General features: G+C 52.0%; 1 protein-coding gene across 5 annotated transcripts in view; it reads left to right on the top strand.

The window, feature by feature from the left end:
• LOC144953170 (receptor-type tyrosine-protein phosphatase S-like) overlaps nucleotides 1–18,001 on the top strand; it is a 255,168-nt gene that overhangs the window by 45,438 nt on the left and 191,729 nt on the right. The window lies entirely within an intron of this gene.

Here is an 18,001-nt window from a genome sequence, read left to right as displayed (position 1 = left end):
CGTGTTTATTCATCGACACCCTGCGTGTTTATTCATCGACACCCTGCGTGTTTATTCACCGATACCCTGCGTGTTTATTCATCGACACCCTGCGTGTTTATTCATCGACACCCTGCGTGTTTATTCATCGACACCCTGCGTGTTTATTCATCGACACCCTGCGTGTTTATTCACCGACACCCTGCGTGTTTATTCATCGACACCCTGCGTGTTTATTCATCGACACCCTGCGTGTTTATTCATCGACACCCTGCGTGTTTATTCATCGACACCCTGCGTGTTTATTCATCGACACCCTGCGTGTTTATTCACCGATACCCTGCGTGTTTATTCACCGACACCCTGCGTGTTTATTCACCGATACCCTGCGTGTTTATTCACCGATACCCTGCGTGTTTATTCACCGACACCCTGCGTGTTTATTCACCGATACCCTGCGTGTTTATTCACCGATACCCTGCGTGTTTATTCACCGACACCCTGCGTGTTTATTCACCGATACCCTGCGTGTTTATTCACCGACACCCTGCGTGTTTATTCACCGATACCCTGCGTGTTTATTCATCGACACCCTGCGTGTTTATTCATCGATACCCTGCGTGTTTATTCATCGACACCCTGCGTGTTTATTCATCGACACCCTGCGTGTTTATTCACCGACACCCTGCGTGTTTATTCACCGATACCCTGCGTGTTTATTCATCGACACCCTGCGTGTTTATTCATCGACACCCTGCGTGTTTATTCATCGACACCCTGCGTGTTTATTCATCGACACCCTGCGTGTTTATTCATCGACACCCTGCGTGTTTATTCACCGACACCCTGCGTGTTTATTCACCGATACCCTGCGTGTTCATTCATCGACACCCTGCGTGTTTATTCATCGACACCCTGCGTGTTCATTCATCGACACCCTGCGTGTTCATTCACCGATACCCTGCGTGTTTATTCATCGATACCCTGCGTGTTTATTCACCGACACCCTGCGTGTTTATTCACCGATACCCTGCGTGTTTATTCACCGATACCCTGCGTGTTTATTCATCGATACCCTGCGTGTTTATTCATCGACACCCTGCGTGTTTATTCACCGACACCCTGCGTGTTTATTCATCGATACCCTGCGTGTTTATTCATCGATACCCTGCGTGTTTATTCACCGACACCCTGCGTGTTTATTCATCGACACCCTGCGTGTTTATTCACCGACACCCTGCGTGTTTATTCACCGACACCCTGCGTGTTTATTCACCGATACCCTGCGTGTTTATTCACCGATACCCTGCGTGTTTATTCATCGATACCCTGCGTGTTCATTCATCGACACCCTGCGTGTTTATTCACCGACACCCTGCGTGTTTATTCACCGACACCCTGCGTGTTTATTCACTGACACCCTGCGTGTTTATTCACCGATACCCTGCGTGTTTATTCATCGACACCCTGCGTGTTTATTCATCGATACCCTGCGTGTTTATTCATCGACACCCTGCGTGTTTATTCATCGATACGCTGCGTGTTTATTCATCGACACCCTGCGTGTTTATTCATCGACACCCTGCGTGTTTATTCACCGACACCCTGCGTGTTTATTCACCGACACCCTGCGTGTTTATTCATCGACACCCTGCGTGTTTATTCATCGATACGCTGCGTGTTTATTCATCGATACCTTGCGTGTTTATTCACCGACACCCTGCGTGTTTATTCACCGACACCCTGCGTGTTTATTCATCGATACCTTGCGTGTTTATTCACCGACACCCTGCGTGTTTATTCACCGATACGCTGCGTGTTTATTCATCGATACCTTGCGTGTTTATTCACCGACACCCTGCGTGTTTATTCATCGATACCTTGCGTGTTTATTCACCGACACCCTGCGTGTTTATTCATCGATACCTTGCGTGTTTATTCACCGACACCCTGCGTGTTTATTCACCGACACCCTGCGTGTTTATTCATCGATACCTTGCGTGTTTATTCACCGACACCCTGCGTGTTTATTCATCGATACGCTGCGTGTTTATTCATCGATACCTTGCGTGTTTATTCACCGACACCCTGCGTGTTTATTCACCGACACCCTGCGTGTTTATTCATCGATACCTTGCGTGTTTATTCACCGACACCCTGCGTGTTTATTCACCGATACCCTGCGTGTTTATTCACCGACACCCTGCGTGTTTATTCACCGACACCCTGCGTGTTTATTCACCGACACCCTGCGTGTTTATTCACCGATACCCTGCGTGTTTATTCATCGATACCCTGCGTGTTTATTCACCGACACCCTGCGTGTTTATTCACCGACACCCTGCGTGTTTATTCACCGATACCCTGCGTGTTTATTCATCGATACCCTGCGTGTTTATTCACCGATACCCTGCGTGTTTATTCACCGACACCCTGCGCGTTTATTCATCGACACCCTGCGTGTTTATTCATCGACACCCTGCGTGTTTATTCACCGACACCCTGCGTGTTTATTCAACGACACCCTGCGTGTTTATTCACCGACACCCTGCGTGTTTATTCACCGACACCCTGCGTGTTTATTCATCGACACCCTGCGTGTTTATTCATCGATACCCTGCGTGTTTATTCATCGACACCCTGCGTGTTTATTCATCGATACCCTGCGTGTTTATTCAACGACACCCTGCGTGTTTATTCACCGACACCCTGCGTGTTTATTCATCGATACCCTGCGTGTTTATTCATCGACACCCTGCGTGTTTATTCATCGACACCCTGCGTGTTTATTCACCGACACCCTGCGTGTTTATTCACCGACACCCTGCGTGTTTATTCACCGACACCCTGCGTGTTTATTCATCGACACCCTGCGTGTTTATTCACCGACACCCTGCGTGTTTATTCATCGACACCCTGCGTGTTTATTCACCGACACCCTGCGTGTTTATTCATCGATACCCTGCGTGTTCATTCATCGATACCCTGCGTGTTTATTCACCGACACCCTGCGTGTTTATTCACCGACACCCTGCGTGTTCATTCATCGACACCCTGCGTGTTTATTCACCGACACCCTGCGTGTTTGTTCACCGACACCCTGCGTGTTTATTCACCGACACCCTGCGTGTTTATTCATCGTTACCCTGCGTGTTTATTCACCGACACCCTGCGTGTTTGTTCACCGACACCCTGCGTGTTTATTCACCGACACCCTGCGTGTTTATTCATCGATACCCTGCGTGTTTATTCACCGACACCCTGCGTGTTTATTCACCGACACCCTGCGTGTTTATTCATCGATACCCTGCGTGTTTATTCATCGACACCCTGCGTGTTTATTCACCGATACCCTGCGTGTTTATTCACCGACACCCTGCGTGTTTATTCATCGACACCCTGCGTGTTTATTCATCGACACCCTGCGTGTTTATTCATCGACACCCTGCGTGTTTATTCATCGATACCCTGCGTGTTTATTCACCGACACCCTGCGTGTTTATTCATCGATACCCTGCGTGTTTATTCACCGACACCCTGCGTGTTTATTCATCGACACCCTGCGTGTTCATTCATCGACACCCTGCGTGTTTATTCATCGACACCCTGCGTGTTTATTCATCGATACCCTGCGTGTTTATTCACCGACACCCTGCGTGTTTATTCATCGATACCCTGCGTGTTTATTCATCGACACCCTGCGTGTTTATTCACCGACACCCTGCGTGTTTATTCATCGATACCCTGCGTGTTTATTCACCGATACCCTGCGTGTTTATTCACCGATACCCTGCGTGTTTATTCATCGATACCCTGCGTGTTTATTCACCGATACCCTGCGTGTTTATTCACCGACACCCTGCGTGTTTATTCATCGATACCCTGCGTGTTTATTCATCGACACCCTGCGTGTTTATTCACCGATACCCTGCGTGTTTATTCATCGACACCCTGCGTGTTTATTCACCGATACGCTGCGTGTTTATTCATCGATACCCTGCGTGTTTATTCACCGACACCCTGCGTGTTTATTCATCGACACCCTGCGTGTTTATTCACCGACACCCTGCGTGTTTATTCACCGATACCCTGCGTGTTTATTCACCGACACCCTGCGTGTTTATTCATCGACACCCTGCGTGTTCATTCACCGACACCCTGCGTGTTTATTCATCGACACCCTGCGTGTTTATTCACCGACACCCTGCGTGTTTATTCACCGACACCCTGCGCGTTTATTCACCGACACCCTGCGTGTTTATTCACCGACACCCTGCGTGTTTATTCATCGACACCCTGCGTGTTTATTCACCGACACCCTGCGTGTTTATTCACCGACACCCTGCGTGTTTATTCATCGACACCCTGCGTGTTTATTCACCGACACCCTGCGTGTTTATTCACCGATACCCTGCGTGTTTATTCACCGACACCCTGCGTGTTTATTCACCGACACCCTGCGTGTTTATTCATCGACACCCTGCGTGTTTATTCACCGACACCCTGCGTGTTTATTCATCGACACCCTGCGTGTTTATTCACCGATACCCTGCGTGTTTATTCATCGACACCCTGCGTGTTTATTCACCGACACCCTGCGTGTTTATTCACCGATACCCTGCGTGTTTATTCATCGATACCCTGCGTGTTTATTCACCGACACCCTGCGTGTTTATTCATCGATACCCTGCGTGTTTATTCATCGACACCCTGCGTGTTTATTCACCGACACCCTGCGTGTTTATTCATCGACACCCTGCGTGTTTATTCATCGACACCCTGCGTGTTTATTCACCGATACCCTGCGTGTTTATTCACCGACACCCTGCGTGTTTATTCATCGATACCCTGCGTGTTTATTCACCGACACCCTGCGTGTTTATTCACCGATACCCTGCGTGTTTATTCACCGACACCCTGCGTGTTTATTCATCGATACCCTGCGTGTTTATTCACCGACACCCTGCGTGTTTATTCACCGATACCCTGCGTGTTTATTCATCGATACCCTGCGTGTTTATTCACCGACACCCTGCGTGTTTATTCACCGATACCCTGCGTGTTTATTCACCGACACCCTGCGTGTTTATTCACCGACACCCTGCGTGTTTATTCATCGACACCCTGCGTGTTTATTCACCGACACCCTGCGTGTTTATTCACCGATACCCTGCGTGTTTATTCACCGACACCCTGCGTGTTTATTCACCGACACCCTGCGTGTTTATTCACCGACACCCTGCGTGTTTATTCACCGACACCCTGCGTGTTTATTCATCGACACCCTGCGTGTTTATTCACCGACACCCTGCGTGTTTATTCATCGATACCCTGCGTGTTTATTCACCGACACCCTGCGTGTTTATTCATCGATACCCTGCGTGTTTATTCACCGACACCCTGCGTGTTTATTCACCGATACCCTGCGTGTTTATTCACCGATACCCTGCGTGTTTATTCACCGACACCCTGCGTGTTTATTCATCGACACCCTGCGTGTTTATTCACCGACACCCTGCGTGTTTATTCATCGATACCCTGCGTGTTTATTCATCGATACCCTGCGTGTTTATTCATCGACACCCTGCGTGTTTATTCATCGACACCCTGCGTGTTTATTCATCGACACCCTGCGTGTTTATTCATCGACACCCTGCGTGTTTATTCATCGATACCCTGCGTGTTTATTCATCGACACCCTGCGTGTTTATTCACCGATACCCTGCGTGTTTATTCACCGACACCCTGCGTGTTTATTCACCGACACCCTGCGTGTTTATTCACCGACACCCTGCGTGTTTATTCACCGACACCCTGCGTGTTTATTAACGCTGCAACATTTTGTTCTGGCGATTGAGAACGGAACGAAAGGGGGTGCAAGGCTGCAGTAAAAGGTTAAGAACCACTGCTATAGAGGGGGGGAGGGTGGGGGGCTCGCTCCCCCGCCGCCCCACCCTCTCTGTCTCTCTCTCTGGAGCTGCCTCTCTCGGAGGCTCCTTTCCACCAGCAGTGGAGTGAGCAAAGCAGTTGCAGGCACCGCGGCCTTTACCTCCCCGGGTTTCTCGGGGCGGCGTACGACGTTGGGACTCGCCCGCGCCCTGAGTCTGAGCCTGCGTGTGGGTTTGTTTTACCGAACCGAGAGGGAACCGAAGGGGCTGCAAGGCTGCGGTCGAGGCTACGACCGATGCTCGCCGCGCCGGCGGCGAATCGTGAACCCGGTGGGGTCACGGCGGTTGTGAATTTGGCAATCCGAACGCTTTTATTTTTTGACGCCCGCGCGCTCCCGGAGCGTCGCTTCCCTTCGCAGGGGTTCTTCCCGTGGATCGCACTGACGGCTGCCCCCCCCCCCCCCCCCCCCCCGTGTGCGCTGACGCGTAAATTCGCTTCGGTCGGTTGCCGTTCGTTTCTACGTTTGCAGGTTTCTCCGGGCCGGCTCGCCTGCTCCAGCTCCCGCGACGCGTTCGAAACAGCGCGTGCGGTGCGCAAATCCCCGCCCCCACGATTTGCGTGAATCCTGCCATCGGCGGTGTTCGCGGGCAGCTGTCCGCGCTGTCGCGTCTGCTGGATGCACCTTGCCACTCCTCCGCCCTAGCACAACCTCGAAATGTTTCATTCCACGCTGGGCGGTCGTAGCAGCGGGGAGTGGGGGGGCCGGGCCCCCCCTTCTCGAGTGTGGCGCCTAAGGTCCGGAACTCTCTTCCGCCCGCCCGCCCGCCGGCCGGCGCTCAGATTTCCTGCCGAGTACCGAACAAGTTCAGTGAAGTTGAACACGTGGGAGGCTTTGGCGACCAACACAGTATCATCCGTACCGCAGGTTGTTTTGGGTGACATGGCGTAGATGTATTAATGTGATAATTGTTTTTTTACCCTTCTATCTGGCAACAAAACTGACACCTTTTTTACAAGGAGTCACGCTTGCATAGACCACAATACCTGCAGCCATAATGCAAACAAAAAACACAACTCTGATAATGTATGCACTGTCCTTGAAGTTGATTGGTCCACACCGGAGACAGCTTTTCTTAGAGCCTAGTCTCACATGGGTTGGACCAGATGACGCCAAAAGGCGCATAACTCAAAGACAATGCACCAGTATTGTAGGTCTATGCAAACATGACTCCTTGTAAAGAAGGTGTCAGTTTTGTTGCCAGATAGAAGGGTAAAAAACCAATTATCATATTTTTTACTGGCAAATGAGGTTCCAATGGTGTAAATGCTTGCCCCGAGCTCTCATACTCTGATGGTGCATTGTCTTTGAGTTGTGCGCCTTTTGGCGTCATCTGGTCCAACACCATGTGAGACTAGGCTCTAAGAAAAGCTGTCTCGGGTGTGGACCAATCAACTTCAAGGACAGTGCATACATTATCAGAGATATGTTTTTGTTTGCATTATGGCTGCAGGTATTGCGGTCTATGCAAACATGACTCCTTGTAAAAAAGGTGTCAGTTTTGTTGCCAGATAGAAGGGTAAAAAAACAATTATCATATTTTTTACTGGCAAATGAGGTTCCAATGGTGTATTAATGTGTCGTTGAGCCCGCCGCCACCCGACACAGATTGACAAATCTGGCCGTCGCCTGATGAAGCTGGTTGCAATTACTGGCGACAAACGTCATGGTGCTCAGATTGTAAATGTCGTGGCTTTGCACTGCGACAGAGCGGTGTGATGATGTGCTAGTAACGAATTGGCATGTTCTGTTTACGGGACAAACCTCACTAATTGGCTGTGTCAGGTCGTGGTGGGTTTAACGACACGTTTATATATTTATGGGATCAAACGCAAAATAAAACATGTATTATGGAAGTTCAGGAAACTCTGCAAGACTCATTATTTTTTCCTTTTAGCTTTTGCCTCATTTTGATAGGAATATTTTATGGGTGTCTCGATTTTCCAAGGTAGGGCCACCTTCGCTCAATTGAAACTGCGGGGAGCGAGTTTTTTTTTTTACTCAAAAAATAAATTGAAGCGATGAATTAATTTTCATCTTCTTGGTTCTTTCGGAAAAGTCACGTAGAAGGGAAATAATAAAATAAAAAAATAAAACATAATAAAATAATTCTCACGACGTTTCGGTGAGGACGGCTGCTTGTGTTGTAGCCGAAACGTCGTGAGAATTATTTTATTATGTTTTATTTTTATTATTTTATTATTTCCCTTCTACCTGACTTTACCGAAAGAACCAAGAAGATGAATCCCTGCAGTCACGAAAGCTTTAAATCGAAATTTAATTCATTTTCATTTCGCCTTTTTGTATTTTTCTACCGAAAGAACCAAGAATATGAATTCCTGCAAGTCACGAAAGTTTTAAGTCGAAACTCAAGCACCACGTTCGTCGATCACGTTGCCTTGAGGGGTAGGTGACGTTTCAGGCAATGGCCCTTCCTCAGAGGACAGATAGAGAGAGAGAGAGGGCCATTCTACTACCTCTATGGCCTTTCTTTCTCTGCGTGTGCGTGTGTGTGCTCTGAAGAAGGGCGATTACCCGAAACGTCGCCCGTTGTATCGTTTTCCTACTAAAGGGCCGCACGCACACAACGGCGGTGATGGTGGTGTTGTCATTATTGACGGATGTGCTCAATTTGTTGTTGTTGTTATTTTGTGCATCACCGCCAACGCTTGCAGCAGCAGCAGCAGCATCGCCGCCGCCGCCACCACCACCAGATATATAATGTGCGTGCGTGTGTGCGCGTGATTTCTCACGGTTGCCGCCGGGCTTCAAAACGCGATTTGAATTCTGATGGTATGGACGGGCTCGCTCCGTCGATGCTCATAATGTGCTGTTACGGATGCAGGAAAGTTGCTTTCGAACGCTGGCAGACTTCGTTTTTTTTGTTACTTTGAATATCTTATATTTTTTGCTCGCACGAAGCCAGAGCCTAACTCGATTTGCGATAGCCCCACGCCGGGAGATGGCCCTACACGCGGGTGCCGTCGCTGCATCGCGCGCTTATTTCGTCGCGAGATTCCAATGGTGACAAATTGCATCTCGGAAAGTGGAAAAGAAAACAACGAAAATATCGAGAAATTATGCCACGGTGGCTATGAGATGTTGACTACCTCGCCCGGTGTACAGGAGGTCGTGGGTTCGATCCCGACCCCCGACGCCTACTGCTGTATATTTGGAGTTTGCGTCTCTCTCTCTCATCATCATCACGGTGGCTAGGAGATGTTAACCACCTCGCCTGGTATACAGGAGGTCGTGGGTTCGATCCCGACCCTGACGCCTGCTGCTGTATATTTGGAGTTTGCGTCTCTTTCTCTCATCATCATCACGGTGGCTATGAGATGTTAACTACCTCGCCTGGTGTACAGGAGGTCGTTGTGGGTTCGTTCCCGACCCCCGACGCCTGCTGCTGTAAATTTGGAGTTTTGTTTTCCTTCCCCCCGGCACCTCCGACTAGCACGGTTGGCTACGCACGGTGCGATAGAAGTCCGTACATGCGTACGCATTCGCAGCCTAAGAAAAAACAACGACAAAAAAAAATGAGGAGTGCGTGGCGTTAGCCCAACTTCGACGATTGCGACGGGGGCAGGCCCTGGGCATCCATCCCTCCTGGGCGTCGCGAATCGGAGGTCAACCGCGATCGGCGTGGCGCTCTCTCTCTCTCTCACGCTCGCGATCAGCGCCGCCTCTTTTTCTTCTTCTTATCCCGGGAAGACATCGCTCGCTCGCTCGCTCTCTCATCGCGCTCGCACGCTCCCCGCCATGCATTATTTAACAAACTCTAAATGAATTAACAAGCCGCCTTTCGATCCAGCTACTGCGCCTGAAGGTGAACTATAGGCAAGAGGCAAAGGAATGTCACTCTTGGCTCACACATCACCCCGGCCACCTTCACCCCACCTCCTCCACCCACCACCTCCACCCCCTCACCTTCACCCCACCTCCACTACACCCACCTCCACCCCCTCACCTCCACCCCCCCCTCTCCCACCACCTCCACCCCCCCCACCACCTCCACCCCACCACCTCCACCCCACCACCACCCACCAGCCCTACCCCGCTGCATCTCTCGCCCACCCCCCGAAAACACAAAGATCCCCCGTGTAGCCTTAACACCCTCTTGGGGCAAGTGCGGTGAGCGAGTGAAGCACCTACGAATGAGGTATTCAGGAGCTCCGTTGGTTCGATCCCGACCCTGACGCTGTATATTTGTGGTTTGCGGTGTCTCTCTCTCTCTCTCCCCAAGTGGTGATCGCATGGATTTTTCTCCGGGTCACTCCGCTTTTTTCCCCCCTCCACGTTTAGAATCAACGTCACGGCGTTGATTCTCAATGGCTCATGCTGTCAACTTCCACGTGATGATGATGATGATCATGATGATGATCATGATGATGATCATGATGATGATGATGATCATGATGATGATGATGATGATCATCATGATGATGATGATGATGATCATGATGATGATGATGATCATGATGATGATTATGATGATGATAAGCCCACTTCGTCGAACTATCATTTGCGACGGCCTGGTCGCTTCTAAATAAGACCTATTTAGCTCAGTGGGCCTTACCTGGTAAAAATAAATAAATACGTTTCTCTTATTTATAACTGGCACGTAATCTGAATAAATCAAATCACACGCTCTGTGCGGACCGCGTGATGGATGCGGGTAATCCGCGCTGCGCGCTTATTGATTGGCCGGCGGGAGTCGAAAGCCGAGTTTGCTCTTGACAATCCTCCCCTCTCTCTTTCCTTTCTCCCTCTCTCTCTCTCTCCTCTCTCCCTCCCTCATCTCTCTCCGCCTCTCTCTCTCTATGTTCCACGTGGCCGAGACGCCTCCATCCCTGAAGCAAAGTGCAAGCTACTCACGTGGTTTGCCCGTAACCCACGTGGTTTGCCTGCAACCCACGTGGTTTGCCTGTAACCCACGTGGTTTGCCTGCAATCCACGTGGTTTGCCCGTAACCCACGTGGTTTGCCTGTAACCCACGTGGTTTGCCTGCAACCCACGTGGTTTGTCTGCAACCCACGTGGTTTGCCTGCAATCCACGTGGTTTGCCTGTAACCCACGTGGGTTGTCTGCAACCCACGTGGTTTGCCTGCAACCCACGTGGTTTGCCTGTAATCCACGTGGTTTGCCTGCAACCCACGTGGTTTGCCTGTAATCCACGTGGTTTGTCTGCAACCCACGTGGTTTGCCTGCAACCCACGTGGTTTGCCTGTAATCCACGTGGTTTGCCTGTAATCCACGTGGTTTGTCTGTAACCCACGTGGTTTGTCTGTAACCCACGTGGTTTGCCTGCAACCCACGTGGTTTGACTGCAACCCACGTGGTTTGCCTGCAACCCACGTGGTTTGTCTGCAACCCACGTGGTTTGCCTGCAACCCACGTGGTTTGTCTGTAACCCACGTGGTTTGCCTGTAATACACGTGGTTTGCCTGTAATCCACGTGGTTTGCCTGTAACCCGCGTGGTTTGCCTGTAACCCACGTGGTTTGTCTGCAACCCACGTGGTTTGCCTGTAATCCACGTGGTTTGCCTGTAACCCGCGTGGTTTGCCTGTAACCCACGTGGTTTGTCTGCAACCCACGTGGTTTGCCTGTAATCCACGTGGTTTGCCTGTAACCCACGTGGTTTGCCTGTAATCCACGTGGTTTGTCTGCAACCCACGTGGTTTGTCTGCAACCCACGTGGTTTGCCTGCAACCCACGTGGTTTGCCTGCAACCCACGTGGTTTGCCTGCAACCCACGTGGTTTGCCTGTAACCCACGTGGTTTGCCTGTAGCCCACGTGGCTGCCGGCAGATGCCCCACCTGTGCCCCTCTACCGCGTTTTGGTCGACCCCGGCGCTCCGCTCGCCTGCCGTGAGCGCCGCTCCTCTGCCCTCCCGTCGTTGTTGTTGTCATTGGGAGGGCGACGGCCTCCAAAGTGACCGGTAGCCTCCTTCTTTCACGAGCCTCCTCCTCCAGGAGGCCGATCCTGACACCGCTGGTGACCCGTCACCGGCAAGTCACGGGTCGGAGCGGCACGGGGTCGGACGGCACGGCGATTGTCGGATCCAGCGATCGGCAAACCCCTGTTGCGGTGCTGACTGTCGCCAACTCGAATTTCGATTTAAAGCTTTCGTGACTGTAGGGATTCAATCTTCTTGGTTCTTTCGGTAAAGTCACGTAGAATGGAAAAAATAAAATAATAAAAATAAAATATAATAATAATACAATTCTCACGACGTTTCGGCCACAACGCAAGCAGCCGTCCTCAGGTGAAGAACAGGGCTGTCGGGAAGACAGCGTCTGAATATGAATCCCTGCAGTCATTTCAGACGCTGTCTTTCCGACAGACCTGTTCTTCACCTGCGGACGGCCGCTTGCGTTGTGGCCAAAACGTCGTGAGAATTATTTAATTAAGTTTTATTTTTATTATTTTATTATTTCCATTCTACGTGACTTTACCGAAAGAACCAAGAAGATGTCGCCAACTCGTTTCTTGAGAACCGCCCTCGGTCCTTCGCCAACCCAACGCACCGTCCGGAATTAGCACGCGACGGTTGGCGACGCAGCGTGCTTACACGATAGATCGGGGGTGCAAATGGGTTTCTTGAATTTGAGCGAAGTTGTGCTTTGTTCGTCGTAGTTGTTTTTCGTGAGCGCTTGGGGAGGGTCGGGGGGGTGAGAGAGGAGAGACGATGGCGATGGTGGCGGGGAGGGAAGCGGTGCGAGGGATCAAGCAGAGGTGACCTGCGGTGTGGTGAGCGGGAGGTTGACTGAGTGGGTGGGTGAGTGGGTAGGTGAGTGGCTGGGTTAGTGTGTGGATGGGTGATTGGGTGGGTGGGTGAGTGGGTTGTTGAGCGAGTGAGTGGGTGAGTGAGTGGCTGGGTGAGCGAGTGGCTGGGTGAGTGTGTGGGTGAGTGAGTGAATGAGCGAGTGGGTGGGTGGTTGAGTGAGTGAGTGGGTGAGTCAATGAGCGAGTGGGCGGGTGGTTGAGTGAGTGGAGGAGTGAGTGGGTGAGTGAGTGGCTGGGTGAGTGAGTAGCTGGGTGAGTGTGTGGGTGAGTGAGTGAATGAGCGAGTGGGTGGGTGGTTGAGTGAGTGGTTGAGTGAGTGAGTGGGTGAGTGAATGAGTGAGTGGGTGGGTGGGTGGCTGAGTGAGTTGAGGAGTGAGTGGGTGGGTAAGTGAATGGGTGGGTGGGTGAGTGGTTGGGTGAGTGAGTGAATGAGCGAGTGGGTGGGTGGTTAAGTGAGTGAGTGGGTGGGTGAGTGAATGAGCGTGTGGGTGGGGGAGTGGGTGGGTGGTTGAGTGAGTGAGTGGGTGAGTGAATGAGTGAGTGGGTGGGTGGGTGGCTGAGTGAGTTGAGGAGTGAGTGGGTGGGTAAGTGAATGGGTGGGTGGGTGAGTGGTTGGGTGAGTGAGTGAATGAGCGAGTGGGTGGGTGGTTAAGTGAGTGAGTGGGTGGGTGAGTGAATGAGCGTGTGGGTGGGGGAGTGGGTGGGTGGTTGAGTGAGTGAGTGGGTGAGTGAATGAGTGAGTGGGTGGGTGGGTGGCTGAGTGAGTTGAGGAGTGAGTGGGTGGGTGGGTGAGTGGTTGGGTGAGTGAGTGAATGAGCGAGTGGGTGGGTGGTTAAGTGAGTGAGTGGGTGGGTGAGTGAATGAGCGTGTGGGTGGGGGAGTGGGTGGGTGGTTGAGTGAGTGAGTGGGTGAGTGAATGAGTGAGTGGCTGGGGGAGGGAGTGAGTGGGTGGGTGGGTGGGTGAGTGAGCGAGTGACCGGGTGGTACGGGCGGTTACAGTGAGTGAGTGGGTGGGTGAATGAACGAGTAGGTGGGGGAGTGGTTGGTTGGGTGAATGAACGAGTGGGTGAGCGACTTCAACACACGCACGTACGTCGAATAGCTGAGTTCACACGAGCGTACGGAAAAGGTGTCATGGGGGGGTGAGGCAAGAAATGGCATTGGGGTAGGCGGGGGGGGGGGCAACTGGGGGCGAGGTGCGGTGGGTCTCACGCCAGGGCTCTGCACCGCGGTGGCAAGCGGCGGACCGCCACCGCTTTAATGGGAGGCAATTAATCCCCAGCCGCCTTTGATCGCTATTTTTAACACCGCCTGACACCTCCGGCGGCCCGTGATGAATAGGGAAACGTTGGGGGTCTGCCCGGGTGGCTGGGGTTTGTGAGGGAGGGTGGGGGGGTGGGTGAGTGGGGGTGTCGTGGTGGTGGTGGTTGTTGTTGTTGAGTGTGTGGGTAGGTGTATGTGGAGTGAGTGGGTAGGTGTGTGTGGAGTGTGTGGGTAGATGTGTGTGGGGTGTGTGTGTGTATGTGTGTGTGGAGTGAGTGGGTAGGTGTGTGTGGAGTGAGTGGGTAGGTGTGTGTGTGGAGTGTGTGGGTAGGGGTGTGTGTGGAGTGAGTGGGTAAGGGTGTGTATGGAGTGAGTGGGTAGGTGTGTGTGTGGAGTGTGTGGGTATGGGTGTGTGTGGAGTGAGTGGGTAGGTGTGTGTGTGGAGTGAGTGGGTAGGTGTGTGTGGAGTGAGTGGGTAAGGGTGTGTGTGGAGTGTGTGGGTAGGGCTGTGTGTGGAGTGAGTGGGTAGGTGTGTGTGTGTGGAGTGAGTGTGTAGGTGTGTGTGGAGTGAGTGGGTAGATGTGTGTGGGGTGTGTGTGTGTATGTGTGTGTGGAGTGAGTGGGTAGGTGTGTGTGTGGAGTGAGTGGGTAGGTGTGTGTGGAGTGAGTGGGTAGGTGTGTATGGAGTGAGTGGGTAAGGGTGTGTATGGAGTGAGTGGGTAGGTGTGTGTGGAGTGTGTGGGTAGGGCTGTGTGTGGAGTGAGTGGGTAGGTGTGTGTGTGGAGTGTGTGGGTAGGGGTGTGTGTGTGGAGTGTGTGGGTAGGGGTGTGTGTGTGGAGTGAGTGGGTAGGTGTGTGTGTGGAGTGTGTGGGTAGGGCTGTGTGTGGAGTGAGTGGGTAGATGTGTGTGGAGTGAGTGGGTAGATGTGTGTGGGGTGTGTGTGTGTATGTGTGTGTGGAGTGAGTGGGTAGGTGTGTGTGTGGAGTGAGTGGGTAGGTGTGTGTGGAGTGAGTGGGTAGGTGTGTGTGGAGTGAGTGGGTAGATGTGTGTGGGGTGTGTGTGTGTATGTGTGTGTGGAGTGAGTGGGTAGGTGTGTGTGTGGAGTGTGTGGGTATGGGTGTGTGTGGAGTGAGTGGGTAAGGGTGTGTGTGGAGTGTGTAGGTGTGTGTAGAGTAGACTGGTACCGGCTGTGGTCGGCCTCTGTGGAGGAGGAGGCTCGTGAAGGACGCTGCTGCTGCTACTGGGCAGTTGGAGGCAGTCGCCCTCCATACAACAACGGAAGGGGCAGAGGAGCGACGCTCACAACAACGAGCGGAGCGCCGGGCGGGTAAAACGCAGCGAGTTGGCACAGTAGGGGGCACAGGTGGTGCAGCGGCTACTCATCTCAGTCAGTCAAGCCATGGCACATGCTGGGTCTGTCCCGTGACCTCATGCCAGCGGGCGTTCGACACTTCACGTGGCCTTAAAGTGCACGTAGCCTGGCACAAGCGCCGTGGTGACGTCACCGCCACTTCGTGGAGAATGGCGGTTGTTGTTGTGTGTGAGCACTGGGGAGACAAAGGCGGCCGGGCGTCGTCTGTGTGAGTCTGTGGGTCTTTGCGTGAGTCTGTGGGTCTCTGCTGTGAGTTTATGGGTCTCTGTGTTAGTCTATGGGTCTCTGCTGTGAGTTTATGGGTCTCTGTGTGAGTCTATGGGTCACTGTGTGAGTCTATGGGTCACTGTGTGAGTCTATGGGTCTCTGCATGAGTCTATGGGTCTTTGCGTGAGTCTGTGGGTCTCTGCTGTGAATTTATGGGTCTCTGTGTGAGTCTATGGGTCTCTGTGTGAGTCTGTGGGTCTCTGCGTGAGTCTATGGGTCTTTGCGTGAGTCTGTGGGTCTCTGCTGTGAGTTTATGGGTCTCTGTGTGAGTCTGTGGGTCTCTGCGTAAGTCTATAGGTCTTTGCGTGAGTCTATGGGTCTCTGTGTGAGTCTATGGGTCTCTGTGTGAGTCTATGGGTCTCTGTGTGAGTCTATGGGTCTCTGTGTGAGTCTGTGGGTCTCTGCGTAAGTCTATGGGTCTTTGCGTGAGTCTATGGGTCACTGCGTGAGTCTATGGGTTTCTATGTGAGTCTGTGTAATGTATGCCGAACTTCTTTCGCACCATACGTAGCCAACCGTGCCAACTATCGGTGCGGGGGGGGAAGGACAACAAAAAAACTCAGACGCAAAAATCCGTTCAATGTATTTGCAAGGCCCTGCAGGGGATTGTGGCGCTCGAGTTGTATTGCGATGGAGCCGATTACCGCCGCTTCTCAACTGAACTCAAAGAGTGACCGACGGCGAGGAAGCCGGGCGAAAGGCCGCGCGTCGAAGGGGACGGGCTGACGATGCAGGCGGCGGTGCGCAGGAGACCGGCGCTGTTTGGACACACATCCGCGGTGGGATGGACAGCCGCAGAAAAATTTTTAAGTTCGTCGTCGTCGTCGTCGTTGTTGTTGTCGTTCGGTAAGAATGGGAAGGAACCGGGAAGAGAGGTTAGACCTCGAACAGAGAACGGGGCTTAATGGCGACGACACCGCCGGAGATCGGTGCGCCAGGCAAGAACGTGGCCGTGACGCATTATGGCACTGCAAGACAGAGAGAGGAGGAAGTGGAAACAGCAAAAATTAACCCGTAAAAACAAAGTTTTTCACTATAAATCCTTTATATGCGTGGTGGCTAGAGTCCTCTCGTCCTCTGGCTTGAGATGGCTGCCACCTATGGGTCAGATGATTGCCTGCCACCATTAAGCAATTGGTAATTAAATATAATTTATATTTTCCTAAAAAGTGTAAAAATTTTCACGAAAATAAATGGTCACGCACAACGAGTCTGTGTGCAAAGTGTCAGCTCAATTGGATCACGGGAAGTGGGTTAAAAAACGACCGAAAGATTTGCACGGTCGTAAGCGCGCAAGCAAGCAAGCAAGTGAACTTAATATAAAGGATTTAAAAAGACGCCGATACCTACTACTGCGGCTACTACGGGGGCTACACGCCTCATGGGTCGCGATGATGATGATGATGTTTATACGGTGCTCGCTAACAGCACTTGCCCCAACAGAGGTGGGCGGGCGGGCGGCGCGGGGGGGGGGGGGGACTTTGTCGTTGTGCTCGTGCGTGCGGTGTGGGTGGTCGCGCAGGCCGTGTCCACAGCAGGGGGTGTGTGGGGATCGGTTAATGTTCTGAGAAAGCGGCCGTTTAATTAGCGGCTAATTAGCGCCGGGGCGAGAGCGAGAGCGGCCTAGGAGGTGGTGGTGGTGGTGGCACGGCCATCAGAGAGCCACGGACCGCACGCCTCCTTACCCCCTGGGTGACTCTCTTCTGGGCAGCTCGGAGTCCTCAGCTGTCTTGACTTCGCTCTGCACGGAAGGGGGTACTGCCGCTGTGGCTAGGAGATGTTGACTACCTCGCCTGGTATACAGGAAGTCGTGGGTTCGATCCCGACCCTGACCGCCTGCTGTATATTTGGAGTTAGCGTGTCTCTCTCTCTCTCTCATCATCATCACGGTGGCTAGGAGATGTTAACTACCTCGCCTGGTGTACAGGAGGTCGTGGGTTCGATCCTGACCCTGACCGCCTGCTGTATATTTGGAGTTTGCGTGTCTCTCTCTCTCCCCGTGGTCGCGTCGATTTTTCTCCGGGTCGCTCCGGTTTTTCCCTCCACGTGTCGAATCGACGTCACGTGTTCAGAGTTGTTTGGCTGCTGCTATTAACTTACACGCGATGATGATGATGATGACGATAAGCCCACTTCGTCGGGCTATCATTTGTCATCGGCCAGGGTCGCGTCTGAAAAATTACCTACATAGTGGGGGCCTTACCCAATAAAATAAAAAAATTAACCCGTAAAAACAAAGTTTTTCACTATAAATCCTTTATATGCGTGGCGGCTAGAGTCCTCTCGTCCTCTGGCTTGAGATGGCTGCCACCTATGGGTCAGATGATTGCCTGCCGCCATTAAGCAATTGGTAATTAAATATAATTTATTTTTTCCTAAAAAGTG

Source organism: Lampetra fluviatilis, chromosome 3, assembly GCF_964198595.1.
Source record: "Lampetra fluviatilis chromosome 3, kcLamFluv1.1, whole genome shotgun sequence".
Taxonomy (NCBI): domain Eukaryota; kingdom Metazoa; phylum Chordata; class Hyperoartia; order Petromyzontiformes; family Petromyzontidae; genus Lampetra; species Lampetra fluviatilis.
This window is presented reverse-complemented; position numbering and strand designations above follow the sequence as displayed.